Here is a 23,063-nt window from a genome sequence, read left to right on the forward strand (position 1 = left end):
TGACTTCCTACTCAGAGAGCATTAAACCAGGATTAAGGGTGGTGGCCCGGCCAGGCCTGCTGGGAGGCAGAGGGCCAGAGCTGGTGACCTGCGTGCAAGGGCACAGCCCCACCTGGGTGAGAAGCCTGGAAGCTGGACCAATAAGTCAGGGTCCAGAGCTTTGCGGTCTTCATGGCAACCCCGTAACCAAGCCAAGGAGGGCAAAGCAAGGATCAGATCACGAGGAGCCCATTTTGCAGATGAGGAAACCAAAGCCCAGAGAAGTGAAGACACTTGCCCGAGGCTTCACAGGTGAAGCAGGGCTGGAACCCAAGCCTTCAGCCCCCAAGTCCAATGACATGAACTCCACTGCCTTCCTGGGGCTGGAGGATTCCCACGACAGGACCCGGCCTTGGTTCCTTCACCAACTTCCGCCAGACCCCTTACACCCCCACGCCACCCTCCCCACCAACACCTCCAGCGCGCAGCTGCAGAGCACGGGGGGGGGGGACTGCTGGGTGAGGCTGCAAATCCCTCTCCTGTCTAACAACTGAGCTGAGAGAGGAAGACAGAGGTGGGAAGAGGTCCCAAACTCCCATCTCACGTGTCCTCGCCCGTCTCAGTCCCAGACTCTCTCGTGATAGGAAAGTAGGCCAGTTTGGAATATGTCACGGATATTTTCGACATTCCCATCTGTACTATAGCATTGCCTAGAGCCAAGGGGGGCGGAGCCAGAACCTCCGTGCCGGATGAGGGGTACACCTGCTACCTCTGGGGCTCAGAGCCCAGATGGGGGCTGGGAACGTTTGCACAGGGGACCCTGAAGGGCCCTGAGCACGTGTCCAGACGCCTGGACAGGATGGGACAAGAGACCAGCCATATCTGCCCTCTTCCCAGAGGAGCAGGAGCAGAACAGCTGTGATTTGTGGACACCATCCCACTGCCCCGGGAGCATTGTGCCTGGCTAGCCTAGGGGTGGAGCACTGAGGAGGGAGCAGTTAGTCCTGCAGGGAAAGGGGTCTGGGAGAGCTTTAGTTAGGGGAGAGACGACTGATATCTGAGTTGGGCCTTGAAAGGTGAGCAAAACTTTTGCTGGGGCGGAGGGTGTTCCCAGCCAAGGGGTATGCTGGGGGGGGTGGGGGGTTGCAGTCACTGAGGCTGGGAGGTCGAGGGCTGACCAGGGCAGCAAGAGAGGCTGGGCAGAGGGGTACTAGCATTGGAGAAGGAGTGTTATGGTGAATGCCCAGCTAGGAAGGTTGGGGGGGCGCCTGCAGGTGCCCAGGGAGGCTTTTAACTTACACGATTCAGAAAGGACATGTCGCTGTGGGCAGGGACAAATCACCCTGGGAAGGGCGGAGGTGCAGAGGACGAGTGAGACTTCTCTTTGAGCCACCAGCCACCCTGACCAAGTCATTCTCCAGTTTGCTGGCAGGGGCACCTCTCCTGACTGCAGGAGGGGAAACCAACCTGAGAAAGGAATTCCCTGCAGAAGTTAGTGATCCGCTAGCTTAAAGAGGTAAAGGTTGGGGTGGGGGTTGCTCATCAAGGGATTCTCCTGGCAAGGCTGGTGGAGGCGACATCTGGACACCGTGTTTACGAATCACCTACTACGGGCACTTTGCAACATTTCCTTGCTTGACCCTTTCCGCAAGCCCAAGAGGTAGGTATGCTCTGCGCCTTTTTATCAACGTGGAAACTGAAGTCTGGGTTTCAGGGGTAAAGAGGCAAAGGGGAAGCACAAGTCCCTTCCCTAAGGTCCCACAGCATGTAAGTGCGATAAGAATCCAGGTCTGTCTGTCCCCAGAGCCCATCCCCTTCTTCTGTCACTACCTCCCGGAAAAAAGCCAAGGGTCCCTCTCAAAGAAATGACTCCGGCTCCAACCTGCACCCCTATCTCAGTCTCCATCTTGGACCAGGCTACAGGGCCCACAGCAAGCCCATGAGATAGCCACTCTCAGATCAGAAAACAGAGCCTCAGAGAAGTTAAATGACTCGCCAAGGAGCAAGTGTCTCTCCCCCCCCCCTCCCTCTGCCCCTCCCCCCCAAATAAACATTGAAAAAAAAAAAAGAAAGAAAGAAAAGAAACCAGTCCCCGCTCCCCCAGATGAGGGTTTAGAGGAGATTGGGCTATCGGCACAGGGAGAGTCTCCAGTCGCACCCACTAAGTCCTACCTACTGGCTGCAGGAACTTGGGCAAATCGCTGATGTTCTCTGCATCTGGAAGAACGGGGAGCTGCTTCGCGGAGTAGCCCGCCGTGTATTAGGTCACTGCCAGCCTCCCAGGTGGGCGGCCCCCCCCCTCCAACCCGGGTGACGCCAGTGAAACCCCCTCCTCCCCTGTTCGTGGTGGCTGGTGATAGGTGCACACTTTGCTTCCTGTTTCCTCCCTTCCCAGGACCTAAAGCCTCTGCTCCTTGTTCGGTTGCAGACTGGGGGCTGCCCAGCCTCCCGACCCGGTCCAGCCCTGGATCTGAGGCAAGAACCTCCGGGGTTATAAGAGCCCCGAGGTTCAGGGAACACGTTCAAGACCCTTATGCAGCCCTGAGGAGGAGGGACCCAGCTCTTCGCTTTCAAGGGGATGGACAGATTCGTCTGTCAGGCTTCGGGCCAAAATCAGGAAACTCCTACCGAGGGACAGGAAAAGCAGAGTCTGACCCTAGGAATTCAAAATAATCATAGTCGGAGCCATTCTTAAGCACTTGGGATATTATTTTATTCAATTTAATCCCCTGTGTGTGTAAAATCCCATTTTATTTTATTTTTTTAAGTTTATTTATTTACTTTGAGAGAGAGAGAGAGCAGGGAAAGGGAGGATCCCAAGCAGGCTCCGCGCTGTCAGCACAGAGCCCAGCGCGGGGGCTCAAACTCACGAACCGTGAGATCACAACCTGAGACAAAACCAAGAGACGGACGTTTAACTGACTGAACCACCCAGGCTCAGTCTAAAATCCCATTTTAGAGTTGATAAAACTGAGGCTCAGAAAAGCAAAATGACTTGCCCAAGGAATCCAAGTCCGCGGCTCTTCTCTACCTCCAGGCCACGGGCCACACCTTGCCCTCCAGTCACTGGGCTGCAGGCCAGGGCTAAACTCCAATCCCCAAGTGTAACCAGAGGTAGAGGAACTGGCCCAAAACCTGGGGGGAACGACTCTTGCACCTCCCTGGGTCGTTGCTGCTTTTGTGACCCCTTCTTGGGACGGCGCCAAGGGTCAGGAGATAAGAGTCAGGTCCTTCCTAGCTCCCCATTGCTGCTTCCAGAACATCACTCCGTCACTTTTTTTTTTTAACTTTTAAAAATGCCTATTTATTTTTGAGAGACAGAGCACAAGTCAGGGAAGCGCCAAGAGAGAGGGAGACACAGAATCTGAAGCAGGCTCCAGGCTCTGAGCTCTCAGCACAGAGCCCGATGTGGGGCTTGAACTCATGGACTGCGAGATCTTGTCCTGAGCTGAAGTCGGATGCTTAACTGACTGAGACACCCGGGCGCCCCTCTGTCACTTTCTTGCAAAAAGCCCCTGCTCCATCCACCTGTGCCACTCTCCCTCATGACTGTTGTCCACTGACCTCCCAGCCCTGCTTCGCATTTATTGAAACCTCTTCGCATCCCAATTCCTAATGCACCCTGGGTAACTCTAAAAGTCCCAGCATCTCCATTCTACAACCTTTGTATGCCAACTCACGTTCTCCTCTGCCCACACCCTTGTTCCCATCCTGGACACTGTCACCACCTATGCGTGCTCCCATTTTCCGTTCTGAACTCACCTTCTGCTCCTTTGGTTCAACTCTTCTTCAGACAACTGTTTTTCAATCCCCAGTCAACTGACCCTGAGATGATTTTCCCATCTGTCAGCCCCCTTCTGTCTTCATTCTCTTCTCTTCTTCAGCCCAGAGTCTCTGCTTTATCAGATCATCTTAACTTCTTACCCTCTGTCTTTTGTGGTCACACTTGCCTGGCAAAACCCTAACACTGTACCTCCGATTCAAGAAGTCTCCATTAGCACATCTGTTTACCACTCCATCCTCAAAAACCCCTTTAAAAGAGAAAAAAATATCCTAGAGTTTTAAAGCATATTAGACTATACTGATGGCAAAATCCAACAGAGAAGAGGAATCCATGATGCCATAGAGGGAGTCCCTAAAAGTGTGAATTTTTGTAGAAGAACCTATTAATGTCAGGAAATGTAGATTTCCTATTAATGTCAGGAGCAAGGCAAGTATGTTACTCTCATTATCCCTATTCAACATTGTACTGAGGTTCTAGCCAGGGCACTAAGGCAAGGGTAAAAGGGCATCCAGAACTGAAAGGAAGAGGTAACACTGTCTTTGTTCGAAGATGGCACGGATTTTCATGTGGAAAATCTGATGGAACCTAAAAAATAGCTGTTAGAACTAACGTGTGTGTTTAGCAAGATTATAAGATCAAGATATACAATCAATTATATTTCTAAAAATATGAACTACTTAGGGGCGCCTGGTGGCTCAGCCAGTTAAGCATCTGACTCTTGATTTCGGCTCAGGTCATGATCTCATGGCTTGTGAGAGTCAGCTTGGGATTCTCTCTCTCCCTCTCTCTCTCTCTCTCTCTGCCCCTCCCCTACTCACATGTGCCCTCTCTCTCTCTCTCTCTCTTTCTCAAAATAAATAAATCAACTTTAAAAATATGAATTACTTAGGGAAAAGACTGACAAAGAATGTATAAGACCTGTGCACTGGAAACTACAAAATATTGCTTAGAGACCTCAGTAAATGAGGAGCTATACTATGCTCATGGATCAGCAGATTCAATAGTCAAGATCAGTTATCCCCAAACTGATCTATAAATTCAACACAATCCCAGTCAAATTCCCAGGAGCTTTTTTTTTTTTTTTGTAGAAATTGAAAAGCTGATTCTAAAATTCTTGTAGAAATTCAATGGACTTAGAATAGCCAAAATAACTTTGCAAAAGAAGGTGGGGGCAGGTAGCTGGAAGGCCCTATCCCCTGGCTGTCAGCACTGAGGCCACATATGGCTGGAGTTACTGCAAAAGACGTGAACCTTCAGGGGTTCTTCAGAGCTCCAGCAGCCTTTCTCAAAAAGTTTGGGAAGCTGAAGCTTCCTAAATGGGCAGACACTGTCAAGCTGCCCAAGCATCAAGAGCTTGCTCCTTGTGATAAGAACTGGTTCCACACATGAGCATTTCCACAGAGTATCTCTCTGGCTGCACCAAGTTGGATCCATGACCAAGATCTATGGGGGCCAACAGACAAACAGCGTCGTGCCCAGCCACTTCAGCTAAGGCTCCAAGAATGTGACCCACAGCATCCTTCAAGCCCTGGAGGGGCTGAAAATGGTGGAGAAGGACCAAGATGGGGGCCACAAACTAACACCTCAGGGACAGAGAGATCTGGGCAGAATCTTCAGAGAGTTGGCAACCGCAAACAAGAAACACCAGAACAGGGGTGCCTGGGTGGCTCCGTCAGTTAAGCAACCGACTCTTGATCGTGGCTCAGGTCATGATCTCTCACGGTTCGTGGGATCAAGCCCCACGTTGGGCTCTCCACTGAGGGCATGGAGCCTGCTTAGGATCTTCTTTCTTCTCTCTCTCTGCCTCTCCCCCTGCTCGTGTACTCTCTCCCTCAAAATAAATAAACATTAAAAAAAGAAGAAGCAGCATTAGAACAAATTCTGGGTTAGTAAGTTGCTTTGTCTGTGGAAGAAAAAAAATCACCAAGCTGAAGGACTTACACTACTTAATTTCAAGACTGTTAAAAGCTACAGTAATCAAGATAGGGTCCTGTTGAGGGGCGCCTGGGTAGCTCAGTCGGTTAAGCGTCTGACTTCAGTTCAGGTCATGATCTCACAGTTCGTGGGTTCGAGCCTGCATCAGGTCCATCAATATGGTCTTTGATTTTCCACAAAGATGCAAAGGCAGTCTAGTGGGAAAAGGATAGTCTTTTCATTTGTTGAAATGAATATCTATGTTCCAAATAAAACAAAATAACTCACACCACTGTACAAAAATTAACACAAAGTGGATGCTAAACCTAAACAGAAGCCTAAAAGTATAACATTTCCAGCAGAAAACATATAGGAGAAAATCTTTGTGACCTTGGGTTAGGCAAAGATTTCTGAGATAACAACACCATAAAAAAAATTGAAATATTGGATTTCATCAGTACTAAGCATTTTTGCTGTATCAAAGATACTGTTTAAAGAACAAAAAGAAGATGGGGCGCCTGGGTGGTTCAGTTAGTTAAGCGTCTGACTTTGGCTCAGATCATGATCTCACAGTTTGTGAGTTCGAGAGCCCCGCATCAGGTTGCATCGGGCACTGTGCTGACAGCTCAGAGCCTGGAGCCTACTTTGGATTCTGTGTCTCCCTTTCTCTCTTCCCCTCCCCCGCTCATGCTCTGTCTCTCTCAAAAATGAATAAATGTTAAAAAAATTTTTAAAAACAAAAACAAAAAGAAGAGCTACAGACTGGGAGAGAATATTTGCCTAGCATATATATCATAAAAGACTCTTACCCAGAACATACAAAGAACTCTCAAAACTCAATAAGAAAACAAACAAACCAGTTTTTTAAATGGGCAAAAGCTTTGAACTGACGCTTAAACAAGGGAGGCAAATACACATACGGGAAGATCCTCATTATCAGGCATTAGGGAAATGTCACTTAAAACTACAATGAGGGGCACCTGGGTGGCTCAGTTGGTTAGGCATCTGGCTCCTGATTTGGGCTGAGGTCATTATCTCACAGTTCGTGGGTTCGAGCCACACATCAGGCTCTGTTCTGATGGCGGGTAGCCTGCTTGGGATTCTCTGTCTCTCTAGCTCCCTGCCCCTCCCCCACTCGCTCCCCATCTCTCTCTCTCAAAATAATTAAATAAAGATTTAAAAAAACAAAGAGAAAGGAACCAATATTTTTAAAAAAACTACAATGAGATATCACTATTAGAATAGCTGAACAAATTTTCTTTAATGATAATACCAAGTGTTGGTGAGAATGTGGACAAGTGGAGTTTTCATACACTGCTGGTGGAAATGGAAAATGGCACAACCACTTTGGAAATCAGTACCTTGATTTTTTTAACGTTTATTTATTTTTGAGAGAAAGAGACAGAGCATGTGTATTTTAAATATGTGTACTTTATGTATTGTCAATTATTCTTCAATAGAGCTATAAAAGTAAATAAAAAGAAGGAATAATCAAATAAAACAGTAGCGTTAATCTGAAAAAAATGAGATATAGATACTGGGAAAAGCAAAATCATCTCTACATGCAGATATATTATTATCTAGTCAGAAAAGTCAAAGATTCCGCTGAAACCTTATAAATCTTATAAGCAAGTTCAGTAAAATGGCTAGTTAAAAGAAAAATGTAGGAAAATCAATAGTTTTCTTTTTTACCAACACAAACCAATTCTAAAATGTTTTTTAAAATGATTTTATTTATAACAGCAATTATAGCCATGAAACACATAGGAATAAATTTTGCCAGGGACATACTAGAAGACCTGAATAAATGGAGAGATGTATGCCATTTTCTCACAATGGTAGAATACTTTGGTAAGGCTGTCAATTTCCTCCAAATTACTCTATAAATCCAATGCAACTTGAGTTTGAAATTCTAACAGAGTTCTTTAACTGAAACTAGAAAAGATAATTCTAAAATTCATCTGCAAGAGTAAATGGGTACCAAGAGAAAAAAATGATTTAAAAAATAAGGATAATGGGCTGAGTGGGAATTGCTTACATTACCACTAATCCAGATGTACCATAAAATAGTCGGTATTATAGTAAGAATAGGATTTGTCTTCACACATATTAGATACTTCACAAACATTTGTAAAATGATCAAGTAAATCAATAAGCTAACAGATCAATAGAACAAATAGTCCAGAAGCAATATCAAAAACCTTTTTCATATGGTGAATATTGTAATAAAAAGTTTATCATGTATTTCTATTAAATATGTCCTTAATGTCCATGAGCACCTCAAAGTCAACATGTCCCTGATTGACTTACCCACCTTCCTTCTCTCTCTGAGGCCCCCATCCCTACTCCTGCTCCTCTCCCTACTTCCTGGTTCTGCACAATCACTCAAACAGGAAACGTGGTCACCCTGGATCCCTTTCTCCCCCTCGCACTCTCATTCAGTTTTACCTTCTAAGATATCTCTCAGTCTCCGCCTCCCACCACAGGGGAATTTAGCACATGATAAAAACAGCATTGCAAACTAGCAAGGAAGGGACACGGTACTGGAATAAATGGCTATCTATCTATGGAAAAAAAATACTTAAATTAAATCCATATATAAAAGGGAATTCCAGATGGATTAAACATCTAAGTATAAAGAGTTAAACTATGAAACACATGAAAGAAAGGGGCACCTGGCTGGCTCCGTTGGTGGAACATGAGACTCTCGATCTCAAGGTGGTGACTTCAAGCCCCACATTATGCATAGAGTTTACTAAAAACAAAACAAAACAAAACAAAAACAAAAAAAAAAAAAAAACGCTTGAAAGAAATATACAAGTTGTTGATGAGAATACAAAATGGTACCACAGTTTTGGAGGCAGTTTGTCATTACTCCTCAAAATGAGCTTTGAGAAAGCTATTCTACTTCTAATGGGAATCTATTGTTTCAGCTTGCTCAACAACCATTATCATTTCTTCTAGCAACAGTCCTCTCCCCACCCATACTCTCTGGAGAACCATTCCTCTCCTACTCTCTGGCATGTGGTTTGGTAGGACTGGCCCTGCCTTCCAGTTCAGCCTTGAAGCATGTGACGTAGGCTTTACCAGTCAGTGCATTCCATCCTCCCTCAAGCAAATTGATTGGTTTAGGGCAGGGTGTATGATCTAAATGAGGGTCAAATTAGAGACCACACTGTGATTTTTCCAATCTCCCAGAAAAGAAGAGCAGGTGGAATGTGTCTGGAACTTCTTTTTTTTTTTTTTTTTTTTAATTTTTTTTAACCTTTATTTTTTTTTAATATTTTTTTTAACGTTTATTTATTTTTGAGACAGAGAGAGACAGAGCATGAACGGGAGAGGGTCATAGAGAGAGGGAGACACAGAATCCGAAACAGGCTCCAGGCTCTGAGCGGTCAGCACAGAGCCCGACGCGGGGCTTGAACTCACGGACCGCGAGATCATGACCTGAGCCGAAGTCGGCCGCTCAACCGACTGAGCCACCCAGGCGCCCCAAACCTTTATTTATTTTTGAGACAGAGGGAGACAGAGCATGCATGGGGGAGGGTCAGAGAGAGGGAGACACAGAATCTGAAACAGGCTCCAGGCTCTGAGCTGTCAGCACAGAGCCCGACGCGGGGCTCGAACTCACAGACTGCAAGATCTTGACCTCAGCCGAAGTCGGAGGCTTAACCGACTGAGCCACCCAGGCGCCCCTGTGTCTGGAACTTCTAAGACCATCTTGACTTCATATGGAAGAGTTGCTCTGAGAATAAAGCCAAAACAAAGGAAATCAAAGCCATGTATTGGTGAAAGATTGATGAAGACAAAATCTGGGCACCTGAACCTCACTGTGCTTGAAGTCAGCTGCCTCTAGGGATTTAGTTATGTGAGCCAATAAACCCCTCTTGCCTTCTTTTTCCACCGAAGCCCATTTGAACTATATTTCTATCACTTAAAAACCAGAGCAATTCAAATATTTAATCTATGCTTTAAAATATTTACTCAACTGTTGTTGACGTGTAAAATTTTTCAGAAAACTATGTATAAATGTTATTGTTTTTAATTTTCTTTTTAAGTAGGCTCCACACCCAATGTAGGGCTTGAACTCATGACCCTAAGATCACGAGCCGCATGCTCAGGGTGCCTGGATGGCTCAGTTCGTGGTTAAGCGTCCAAGTCTTGATTTTTGCTCAGGTCATGAGCTCACAGTTCATGAGACTGAGCCCCACATCCAGCTCCATGTATAGAGCCTGCTTGGGATTCTTTCTCTCCCTTCCTCTCTCTGGCCCTCCTCTGCTCATACTCTCTCTCAAAATAAATACATAAAAATTTTAAAAAAGAGAGAGAGAGAGTCGCATGCTCTCCTGACTGAGTCAGCCAGGTGCCCTTATTCTGTTTTTAATTTTTAAATATATGTCTATGCATATAAAAAGGTCTGGAAGGACACACACACACACACACACACACACACACTATTAACAATCTTAATCCCTAAGAGGGTGGCAATGAAGGCCAAGAGAATGCAGTTTTAACCCTAAATATGGGCTTTATGATTTGAATTTTTCCAAAGAGCACAGAATCATTCAATCAACAAATATTTATTAAGTACCTATTCTGATCAATCACTGTTCTAGGCTAGGGGCATAGCATTAAATAAAACAAATAAAACCCTTGCTCTTGTGGTAGTGAAGGGCAGCATTATCTTTTAAATAATATCTTAAAAATTAATTAATCCAACTCTGCTTTCAGTGTGCCTACATCCAGGCTTCTGAGTTTCACTAAAGAAAAGCACACAACTGAGAAGATGAGGACCAAAGAAATAGAAAACAAACATTCAATAAAATCAACAAAGCCAAAAATGGGTTCTTTGGAAAGACCACAAAAATTGATAAAAATCTAGCAAGAAAGACGAGATAGAGAGAGAAAGAGAGAGAGAAAGAACATATAATTAATATTAGGAATACACATGGAAGCATTACTACAGAGCTTACAGATGTTAAAAAGATAACAAGAGGATATTACAAACAACTTCATGTCAACATTTGAAAATTTAGATTACATGAGAAATTTCCTTAAAAAACACAACTAGCCAAAAATGTCACAGGAACATCCAAAATTGTCACAAAAATATTATGATTTTTGAGATCACAATGGGCCTACATGTCTGTTAAAAGAAATTGAATCCTTAATTTAATATCTTCCACAAAGAAATCTCTAGGCCCAGATGGCTTCACTGGGGAATTCTTCCAAACATTAAGGAAGAAATAACACCACCTTACATAAATACAGAGAATAGAGAAAAAAAAGAACATTTTCCAACTCATTTTATGAGACTTAACCTTGATACCAAAACCTGGCAAGGATATTACAAGAAAAGAGAGTTACAGCCAATATCTCTCATGAACATAGATGCAAAATCCCATACAAAAATGCCAAATCAAATTTAGTAATTTTTTAAAAAGTTAATTCATTGTAATGACCAAATGCAGTGTTGTCCAGCAATGAAGATTGATTTAATATTGCAAAATCAACCAATGTAACTACCCCCATTAACTAAATTAAGTAGATAAACTATCTGACCATTTTAACAGATGCAGAAAAAGCTTTTGATAAAATAAAATACCCGTTCATGGTTTTTAAAACTCTGAGAAAACTAGAATAAGAATTTCCTCAATTTGATAAAGGATATCTCAAAACAATCTTACAGTTGAAATCACATTTAGTACTGCAATACTGAGTGCTTTCCCCCTATGCTAGGAACAAATATGGATGCCTACTCTCATTTCTTCTATTCAACATTTTCCTAGCTAGCTCAGTAAAGAAAGAAAATGATGTAAAGACAAAAAGATTGGAAAAGAAGTAAATCTATACAGTATGATTGCGTGGATATAAAACCCTAAGGAATCTACAGACACTACTAGAGCTATTGAGTGAACTTAACTTATTGTCAACGCACAAAAATCAATTGCCTATCTATATATACACAACATACAATTGAAAAATTAAGAATCTAAGATATACTATTGGAAATAATGTAAAAAATATAAAATACCAATGAATAAATTTTACGGAAAATGTGCAAGACCTCTACACCAAAAGTACAAAACATTGCTTAGAGAAATAAAAGACAAGTTAAATAAATAATGAGATGCCCGATGTTTATAGAATGGAAGACAAAACATTAAAATGTCATGAGTCCATAGGCTGATCTACAGATTCAATACCATCACAATAAAAGTCTCAGCAGGTTTTAAAAAATAGAAATGTATAAGCTGATTCTATGATTCTATCATTTATATGGAAATGCAAAGAACCTAAGATAGTCAAAACAATCTTGAAAAAGAACAAACTTGGAAAAGTTACACTGCTAGAGCTTAAGACTTACTACAAAGCTATAGTAATCAAGATAGTGTAGTATTGGTGTAGGATAGACAAACAGATCAATGGAAAAGCATGCTCATAAACAAACTCGCATAGATAATGTCAACCAATTTTCAACAAGGCATCAAGGTACCTCAATGGGAAAATGAAAGTTTTGGTGCTGGAACAGTTGGAGAAACCCCAACCCTCACCTCTCACCATACACAAAGATTAATTCAAAATAGATCATAGACCTGAATGTAAAAAGCTAAAACTATAAAGCTGCTAGAAGAAAATGTAGGAAAATATCTTTGCAGCCTCAGGGTAGGCAAAAATATCTTAGGACAAAAAAGTACTAGCCATAAAAAAAAAAAACAAACTAGTAAAGTGGATGTAATGAAAATTAAAATTTTCTGCACATCAAATAATACCTTTATAAAATGAAAAGCCCACCAAGTAAGAGAAAATAATCATAATTCATATATCTGATACAGAATTTATATACAGAATCAGTAAATAACTTCTGTAATCCAATAATTAGAAAGACAAGCAATCCAATTTTTTTAATAAGCAAAAGACTTGAAGATATCCCACTACAAAAGATATTGTAGCGGGAATAAGCAAATGAAAAGATGTTCAGGGGCACCTGCGTGGCTCAGTTGGTTGAGCAGTGGCTCTTGATTTCTGCTCAGGTCATGATCTCATGGGTTCGTGAGTTTGAGCCCCGCATTGGGCTCTGCGCTGACAGCACAGGGTTTGCTTCAGATCCTCTGTCTCCCTTTCTCTCTCTCTCTCTCTCTCTCTCAAAAATAAATAAAAAGGTTAAAAATTATAAAAACTTTTTAAAAAAGATATTCAACACCATTAGTCACAAGTGAAATTCAAATTACAACCACAATAGAGGGGTATCTGGGTGACTCAGTCAGTTAAGCTCCCGACTCTTGATTTTGGCTCAGGTCATGATCTCAAGTTTCGTGAGATTGAACTCCACATCAGGCTGTGCTCTGACAGAGCCTCCCTCTGCCCCCCTCAAAGTAAATAAATAAAAATTAAAAAAAATTTTTTTAATTTAAAAACTACAACAGAATACACATCAGAATGACTACAATCAAAGTCTGAAAATATTATATACCGGCAACATGTGGACAACCAAAACATTCCTGCATGTAAAATAGTACAACCACTTTGGAAAACAGCTTTGTAATTAAACAGAAACAGGCCTACACATATATCATCACCTAATTTACAATAAAGTTATAACTAAAATTCAGTGGGGGAAATTATGGTGCTTTTCAATAAACGGTGCTAGAGTAATTGGATAGCCACATAGAAAAAATGGAATCTTGGCTCTTATCTCAAACATACCCCAAAATTCATTTGAGATGAATCATAGGCTTATGTGGGAAAAATAAAAACAATAAAGCTTGTCAAAAAAAATCACAGGATATTCTCACGTCCTTGGAGTAGACAAAGATGTCTTAATCAGGACATAATACCAGTAAACATGAACAAGTAGTGTATCTGACTTATTAAGATTGAAAAACTCTGTTCACAAAAGACACCATAAAGAAAATTAATAAAGAAGACGTGGTGTATATAAATAATGGAATATTGTTCAGCCATCAAAAAGAATGAGATCTTGCCATTTGCAACGACATAGATGGAGCTAGAGAGTAAAATGCTAAGTGAAATAAGCCAATCAGAAAAAGGCAAATCTCATGTGATTTCACTCATATATGGAATTTAAGAAACAAAACAAATGAACGTCGGTTGGGGGGAGGGGCAAGAGAGGCAAACCAAGAAAAATAAAATTGGTAGAAAAAAAAGTAGAGAAGGCTGAAAAAAAAAACCAACAAAACCTATAGAGATCAAATTGATGGTTACCAGAGAGGAGGAGAATGGGGGATGGGGGAAACAGGTGATAGGGATTAAGGGGGCACTTATGATGAGCACCGGGTGATGTATAGAGGTGACGAATCACTATATTGTACACAAGAAACTAATACAACACTGTATGTTAACTATACTGAAATTAAAATAAAAAAATGAAAAAAATGAAAGTTGAAAAAGCAAACCACAGAATACATAAACAACTCCTATTAATTCATTTTTTTAAATCACGCAATCCAAGTTTTCAAAAATAGGCAAAACATTTGAAATCCCTTCCCCAAAGAGGATATCCAAATAGCCAACAAATACAAATGGGTGAACACGTGTGAATGCACATATGAAAAAGTGCTCGAACCACTAGGCCTCAGGAAAATGCAAGTTATAACCACGATGAGATACCAATGCACATCTACGGGTATGGCTAAAATGTTAAAAACTGAACATTTATGATGGGAGTGTAAATGGGTATAATCCTCTGGAAAACTGACAGCTTCTACGCAAGATAGACATAATCTATCTTATGGTCCATCAACTCACCTCCTAGGTACATAGGTGAAATAGGTACATAGGTACATAGACAAGAAATATGCCTGTTTATTTTCAGCAAAAAGAAAGAAAGAAAGAAGAAAAGAAAAAAGAAAGTACAGCCAAAAACTGGGACAAACCAGATGTCCATCAATAGTGAAATAGGGGCACCTAGGTGGTTCAGTCAGTTAAGTGTCTGACTTTGGCACAGGTCATGAACTCGTGGTTCATGGGTTCGAGCCCCGTGTCAGGCTCTGTGCTGACAGCTCAGAGTCTGGAGTCTGCTTCGGATTCTGTGTCTCCCTCTCTCTCTGCCCCTCCCCTGCTCATGCTCTGTCTCTCTCTCTGTCAAAAATAAATAAACATTTAAAAAAAAATTTTAATGGGAATAAATTTAAACAAAAATACTAACAAATCTAATACAGTAATATATAAAAAGGATAATACGTCCTACCCAATTGGGTTTGTTCCAGGAATGCAAGATTGATTGAACATTAGAAATCAATGTCATTTATCTCTTTACCAGAATAGCATACAAAACCCAGATGGCTATCTCAATGGAGGCAGAAGAATAATTTGAAAAAAATTCAACGTCCACTCATGATTGCTTCTATTTTCTTAATGTTTTATTTATTTATTTTAAGAAAGAGAGAGAGAGAGAGAGAGAGAGAGAGAGAGAAAGTGCATGTGAGCAGAAGAGGGGCAGAGAGAGAGAATCCCAAGCAGGCTCCATGCTGTCAGTGCAGAACCCCAAGCAGGACTTGATCTCACTACCTGTGAGATCATGCCCTGAGCCGAGATCAAGAGCCGGATGCTTAACCAACTGAGCTACCCAGGCACCACCGTCATGATTTTTTTTTTTTTTTAAGAAAACTCTTACAGGTACCTGGCTGGCTCAGTCAGTGTGGGGTAAAGAATAAACCTTTAGGGGTGCCTGGGTGGCTCAGTCAGTTAAGCACCAGACTTCCGCTCAGGTCATGACCTCACGGTTCATGGGTTCCAGCCCCGCGTCGGGATCTGTCTTGACAGCTCAGAGCCTGGAGCCTGCTTCAGATTCCGTGTTTCCCCCTCTGTCTCAGCCCCTTCTTGGCTCACACTCTTTCTCTCTCTCAAAAATAAATAAAATTAAAAAAAAATTTTTTTAAAGAATAAATCTTTAGAACTGTGTCCTCTTGTTGAAATGATCCTTTTATCATGAAATGGCCCTCTTCATCTTTTGGCTACAATCTTCATTCTATCATCGATTTTGTCTCATATTAATATAGACTTTTTGATTAGTGTTAGCCTGGTGTATCATTTCCTTCCCACCTACTTTCGTCTTTAAAGTGGGTTTCTTGGGGCACTTGGGTGGCTCCGTCAGCTAAGCGCCCAACTCTTGATTTCGGCTCAGGTCATCATCTCACAGTTCGTGAGATCAAGGCCTGGGTCAAGCTCGACATGGACAGCGTGGTTTGCTTGGCATTCTCTCTCTACCCCTCCCTCTGCATGTGCTCTCTCTCTCTCTCTCTCTCTCTCAAAATAAATAAACTTTAAAAAAAGCAAATGCTTTAAAAAATAAATAATAAAGTGGGTTTCTTGTGGCTAGCATATAGTTGGGTCATCCTTTTATATCTGCCTTTCAGTTGGGTTGTCTAGACCATGCATATTGATTGTGATTATCCATGGGGCCAAGTTTATTTTTTTTAATTTTTTTTTAACGTTTTTTTATTTTTGAGACAGAGAGAGACAGAGCATGAACGGGGGAGGGGCAGAGAGAGAGGGAGACACAGAATCTGAAACGGGCTCCAGGCTCTGAGCCGTCAGCACAGAGCCCGATGCGGGGCTCGAACTCACAGACCGCGAGATCGTGACCTGAGCCGAAGTCGGACGCTTAACCGACTGAGCCACCCAGGCGCCCTCCATGGGGCCAAGTTTAAATCCACCATCTTGGTTGCACAATTGTGTACATTTCCTCAAACTCCAGGAGGCCACCAGGCTCTGCCTGAGTTATCCCTCCTTGTGCTGTGGCCGGGGAACCTATTCCAGGCAGCAGGCAGGAACGACCATAGAACTAATAGCTCAGCTCCTCTCCTCTCAGGGATCACCGTCCGCGGCTGCCCCGATTTCCAAAGTCCGAACCCCACGGTTGCAAGTGTTTTGTCCCGCTTTTTAGTTGTTGCAGGCGGGAGGGTAAACCCATTCCCTGGTGCTCCACCTGGGGCTAACGCAGGAGTTCAAATCATTTATTTTGGAGATTCGTGTCCCTCAATCCCGTAAAATTTTCTTGCGGTATTTCTTGGTCAACTTTCTGCCCTCCTCATCGCGGTCTTCTCTTTCTGGGACTCCTGTTAGTGGAATACTGTGCCTCCTGGACTGGCCCACCCACATACTCCCCGTCTTGGGAGACCCTGAAGGGCAAGGGCTTTGTGAATTTTGTTTGCCGCTTTTCATCAGACACCAGAACAACACCGGCATGTAACAGGCGCTCAACAAATTTCCTCTTTTGTCTTTTTGTGCTACTCTCTCAGTGACTCCTTTTGTTTTGCCTTTCCAACCCTTCTGTATATTTAATTTGCAAGAACACTTTCTTATTCTCTATGGCTCTTTTTTCACTGCATTCTCTCTCTCTCTCTTTAGAGAAAGAATGAGCCTTAGCAGGAGGGACAGAGGAAGAGGGAGAGAGAGAATCTTAAGCAGGCTCCATGCTCAGCGCAGAACCTGATGCGAGGCTCGATCCCGTGACTCTGGGATCACGACCTGAGCCAAAATCGAGAGTCGGACTCTCAACCGACTGAGCCACCCAGGCACCCCTGCATTCTGTTATTTTTTTTTTAATAACTACTAGATGATATTAATTATCAGGAGCGGTGTGTTTAAATTGGTTGGTTGGGTGTTTAAGTATTTTTAAAATTTTATTTAAGTAACCTCTACACCCGACGTGGGGCTCGAACTGGCAACGCCAAGATCAAGAGCCACCTGCTCTTCTGACTGAGCCAGCCGGGCACCCCTTAATTGGTTGGTTGTTTGGTTTTCTTCTGTTTCCTTGGCTTTCCCTTTTCTTTTTTCATTGTGTCTTCCTCTTGCATGCCAAGAGCGGAGCCCCCACGGAAATGTACTACCCAGCTCTCACTTCGGGAGAGAGAATTTGACATGAGGAGTGCTGTCAACCGACACACTTCAGCTCTGACACTTTCTGGACGAACTACAGCTTTTGAACTGAGGACACGATCTCCTCAGATAACTCTCGCCAATTATGGGGCCCGGTTGGGGGTATTAGCACCCAGACAGTTCTGCCCAACGGGCTCCCCTGCTGGGTGATCTTTGCTCTGAAGCTTTGGCTGGGACTCTGTCAGAGCCGCACCACCCTCTGAAACTCTTCCTACCCAGTCTTCCTTCCTTCCCTCTCTTCTTTCTCACATGCCGATCCTGCACTGCAATCTGAAGACCTTCCCTGTCGACTTCTGTCCCCTCCTGTCTCTATTCCCCCCAGGCATTATCCCCAGTAAATCTCCTGTACATCTAACTCCATCTGGTGTCTGTTTCCCAGAGGACCCGAGCTGACACAGGAGTTTTCTTCATTTGTCAGATGATCCTGGCTCAGCCATTTGTATGTAAGGGAACAGCACGAAAGAGCAAACTGGAAGTTCGATGGGCACGAGTGAGGCTTTTTTACTGGTGGATTTTGCTTTTTAGTGATTGGGCAAAAAGCCAGCTGTTTCACCAGGAATGCTCCACACGTTAGTGCAGGGACTTTTTCTTTGGCGCGTTCAATTTTCCCAGATAAGAAACTTCTGGTGTTCTGCCCGGACGTGGGAACCTTGTTTCTGCCTTTCTGTGCAGGGCACGGGTGGAAGGGATCCACTGTGCTCCCACCTCCGCCCCTCTGCGCAATCTGTGCCTCCAAACCCCCTTTCCTTCTTATCTTCTGTCTCCCTCTGTCCTGGTCTCTATGTCTGTGACTCTTCCTCAGCCCTTTTCTAGTCGTCCACAACTTTGCTGAAATCCTTTATCTGCTGAGATATCGTTTTCTCAGTCCTTGTGGGTTGAGGTCTTCCTTCTTTCTTTACTACCATTTTAGTGGGATCTTAAAAGGGAGAGGAGACACAAGTCGTCACCCTTAACCGGAGGCCCCCACGCCTGGTTTACGTTGTCCCGCTGCCGTCCTGGCTGCTGTGCGGAGAGCGGATTGTACATGGGCTGGAAGCAAGACCGTCAGCCAGGAGGCCACCGCCACCGCAGAGGTGGGCCATGAGGCGTCAGTAGGCCGGGCGTGGGGGCCGTGGAGATGCAGAGAAGTAGATAATTCAAGACACATTTAGACAGTGGTTTTAAAAGACGTCCACGGATTCTCTGATATGCCTCCCTCCAAGAGAGAAAACTTCATTCTCCTTCCCGGGAATGCAGGCTGGCTTTAGTGACTCATTTCCAACAAATAGAATACAGCAGAATTAACAGCGTGTGACTTTGGACACGAGATCAGAAAAGACCATTGCGACTTCTTCTTTGCTCTCTCTCTCTCTTTCTCTCTCTCTCTCTCAGATCACTCGTTCCAGAGGAAGCCAAGCTGCCATGTTATAAGGACACTCAAGAGCTCTATCACGTCCACATGACAAGGAATGTAGGCTTCCTGCCAACTGTCAGCACTAACGTAACAGGCGTGTGAATGAGCCCCCACCGGAGGCAGATCCTTCGGCCCAGGCAAGCTTCTAGGCGACTGTACCCTCACTGACATCTTGACCGCAACCTCATGAGAGGCTCTGAAGCCCCGCGAGTTCACTTCCGGATTCCCGACCCAGAGAAGCATGTGTTATGTGAGATAATAGAATGCTTATTATTTTAAGCCTCTCAGTTTGGGGAGTCATCTGTTCCATAGCAATAGATAACCAGCACAGGGGGTGAGGGGGAGAGAAATCAAAGGCTTATTCTGGGTTTGGGGCTTGAGCAACTGGGTAGATAGACAGTATTATGTACGGAAGTAGGGAAGCATGGGAGAGGAAAAGGACTAGAAATCGCAATTTTGGATTTTGAAATGCCTTTTGGATATCAGGAATGGAGGTATCAGGTAGATGCTGACTATTATCTCTCCAGGCTGGAGAGATGATTGAGGGTCCCTGGCGTGGGGCTCATGGTTAAAGCCATGGACGCCCAGGGAGAAAAGATGAGGGGTCTTGGACCAAGCCCTGGGGCCTCCAAACTTTAGAGGTAGGACAGAGGAGAAGGAATCAGACTAAGGAGAGGCTGGCAAGACGGAAGGAAACCCAGAAGATGGTGGCAACTCAAAGCCAAGAAGAGAGAGAATGGCAGGAATGGAAGACAGATCAGGGAAGAGACTAGCTGCAGAGTCCAAAGGAGCAGCTCCTCCCTGGTGACAGCGACTTCAAAGAAACCAGGTGTAACAGTAAGCACAACTGTTTCCAGTTCTCGAGTGTCGACCAAACGCCCGGCACTTTAATGGATTTTCTTGTTGAACCATCACAGTAACTCTATGAGGTAAACATTATTGCCCCCATTACACAGATAAGGAGACTGAGGGGCAGAGAGATTAGCTTGCTCAAGGTCATACAGTTTGTGAAATGGCAGAAGCCAGATTGAAACTCAAGCATGTGGGACACTAAAGGCCACGGCCTTGACCCCAAGGTTTGGGCAGAATGCAAGGCGTCTGCCTTTTTTTTTTTTTTTTTTGCATCTCCCAATGCATATTTCCAAAGTTTTTTTGTGCTGGACCCCCGCCCCCGCCCCCCAGAAACCTAAGCAAATGTGAGCCCAACAGGTGAGTGTTCCTAGAGAGTGTAGGAAGAAAGACAGCAGAGGCAGACAGAGGCCTCTGCAGAAGCAGGGAAGGGCAGGACAGGACAGGAGATCTGTGCCTTTTGACTTTAAAGGAGCAGCATGCAAATTATATCCAAAGCAATATGCAAATGATATGTAAATTACATCGCGAATGAGCATCTGTTCTTTTTGAGTCAACCGCTCAAGCACTTTTGGGTGAGCCCGCCCCAGCTTTCTCCCAGGGTTGTCCAGGGTCAGGGACCCTTGCAGGGTCTATTAACTAAACTGCAGAAGTGGCACGCACCTCCCCCCCACGGCAAACTGGGCCCTGGGCCGGAAGGAGAGAGCTGCCCGCCATGTCCAGGCGAGTTGTTTGTTTATGCATTCATCTGACAAATACCTGTAAAGTGCCTACTTGGTGCAGAGGCAGATGCTGTAGAAAGGTAGAAGACTCATTATCTCTGACTTATGGGAGCATATCCTAGAGGGGGAAATAGATACAGTAAAGATCTCAGCATCATCTAGAGTCTAGACCGAGGCTTCTCAACTTAGCGTATTGACATTCGGCTCTAGGGTTCTCTGTTGAGGGGGACTTTCCTGTGCGTCACAGGATGTTTAGCAGCATCTCTGGTCTCTCTCTATCCATCAGATGCCAATAGCACCCTCCCCCTAGTCATGACAACCAAAAATGTCCCCAGACATTGCCAAATGTCCCCTGGGGCGGGCGGGGGATCGGGAGAGGACCACGATCACCCCAGCGGCTGAGAACCACTGCTCAAAACTCTAGGCCTTGTACTCTTTGGGTGAGTCTCTACATATTCATTGAGCTCAGAGTTCAGCTCCAAGGGCCCAGCTGGTTCCATGTTTTTGTACTTGAACTGTTGTAGAGGCCAGTCTTTCTCAAATTTCGCGTCTAATTCCTTTCCACCAAACATGACCCTCCACTGACACCCAGGCCCCCACTCCGAGCAGGTGCTGTTACCCAGTCCAGCCCCCAGAGATTCTTGAGGAGCATTCAAGGTCACCCCAAAACTAAATTGGCCCCAGCCTCGAGCCCTTCAGGTTTGCATGTCTGCTTTTTAGCATCATTCTGTCTCTTGTCATCGAGTTGTCACCTGTGGGACTGTCACTTGCACTCCTATCTCTGCGGCCCTCATTCCTTTTGATTGGCAGCTTCCAGGAGTTAAGAAACCAGATTTTGCAGATCAGTGTTTTTCCAACTGTGCTCTGCTAAGCGCTAGGAGTCCTGCGGGGCCTCTCAGGAGCCCCTAGGGGGGAGGCGGGAGGGGTAGGAGAGGCTTCCAAGAGGTAGGAGGGATAGAGCAGGCGGGTCTCACCAGCTCCCCGCCAGTGGTTTCCATTGCAGCAGTCCTGGCTTTGTTCCTCTCTGCTTCTGCATGATACCCTTTGGACAAAAAGTCCCAGGTGTAAAAGGCTTTTGCAAACCACTGACCTAGATGGGGCGCACTGTGAGGAGCAGAGAGCTCCCCAACATGTACTATATCTGTGCTTTGGTGCACAGCTTGGTGGAGTCCATCGTGGCCGTTTGGAAGCCCGTAAAGTTTCCTTTCCGGCTCCTTATTATTGGGTGGATGGTGGGGATGCCGACAGGGGAGGACCCCTTGACATTCCGGCTGAGCCCCGTGCGGGCACAGCAATGGACCAGAGAGGCAAACCAGGCTTCCAGGTTTCCGTATCAAACCATGATGCCTTTTCCTGGGTGGAGGCAGCAGCCAACCCCAGGACGGGGGACCCCTTCCTAATCCCCCAAGGTAGCAGAACAGAGAGTCTTTGCACTGAAGTGGCAGCAGTAAGAACGGAGGCAAGACCCCAGGAAGAACTCCCCAACTTGGTACCCCGGGGGGTGGGGGGGTGGGGGAAGCAACAGGGAACAGCTGTGGAGCAGGCAGCTCTGGGGGCAGGAGGGTGTCCCAGCTGCAGGCTGAGGGATAATCACACACACCCTTCCCCCCCACCCCTTCCTGGTCCCTACCCCCAACCAGATAAACCTCCAGGGCCAGAGCAGGGGAGGGGGGATGGTGAGCAGGGTCTGGGGCCAGGCCCCATCCTGCCCTTTCTAAGAAGCCCTTTCTGTAGGAGCCTTGCCAGACTACAGCAGAATGTGTGGGGATCTTGTTCCCAGGGGTCTGAGGGATGGAGCAGGGCTCTCCCTTCTCCTCCCGACCTCCCGGCCCCACTGAACCTCTGGACGCGGACACAATCAGGCACTTCATGCCTCCCAAGGGTCAGAATGAAAGGCCTGTGTCTGTCTGTGCTCCCCTCCCCCTCCCCCTTCCATCTTCAGATTTTTCCATCTGCCCTTGGGGCACAGCCTCATCTTTCCCCTGCCTTTCCCCCCCTCCTGCCCGCTAAGTTCTTTACAAATATCTGGGAACAGAAAAGATTGCCCTCAATACTCTGCGCTGCTTTCCACTCACTCAGGTCTCTGACACGCCCGGGAGGGAGCAAAGTTGCCGATGGTCCTCCTCTGTCACTCACAGGAGCCCAGAGACCTCAATGACACCAGAAGGTCGCACGGCATTGGCCAACTCACTGTTCTTCTGCCTATCTCCTCCCACCCGCTTCGTCCACCTCCACGGTTTGCCCTGTGACTTGCCGCTTCTCCCTAGAGCCAAAGGGCTCCTTCCCACTGGAAAATCCCCAGACGCTGAAATGACGGTGACCCGGAGGAACTGCTGAACCTAAAATAGCAAGTTCAAATCAGAGTTCACCCTTCCAATGGCTAAGTGCCCCTAGCAAGGGAGGCTCCCTCTGCAGGTGGGGGGGGTGCTGATCTCTGATCTGTTCTCCCCACCCCCACCCCAATGCCAAAGCCAGACAAGCAGCCAGGAACTGGCGTCACCATTCTCCAGTCCCCCAG

The 23,063-nt window shown here is 45.2% G+C and overlaps 1 pseudogene; it reads left to right on the top strand.

Annotated features, from left to right (window-relative positions):
- Positions 1–4,984: 4,984 nt before the first annotated feature.
- On the top strand, positions 4,985–22,859 carry LOC122205866 (annotated as a pseudogene).
- Positions 22,860–23,063: the final 204 nt, after the last annotated feature.

The sequence above is a fragment of the Panthera leo genome, chromosome E1, assembly GCF_018350215.1.
Source record: "Panthera leo isolate Ple1 chromosome E1, P.leo_Ple1_pat1.1, whole genome shotgun sequence".
NCBI classification, from domain to species: domain Eukaryota; kingdom Metazoa; phylum Chordata; class Mammalia; order Carnivora; family Felidae; genus Panthera; species Panthera leo.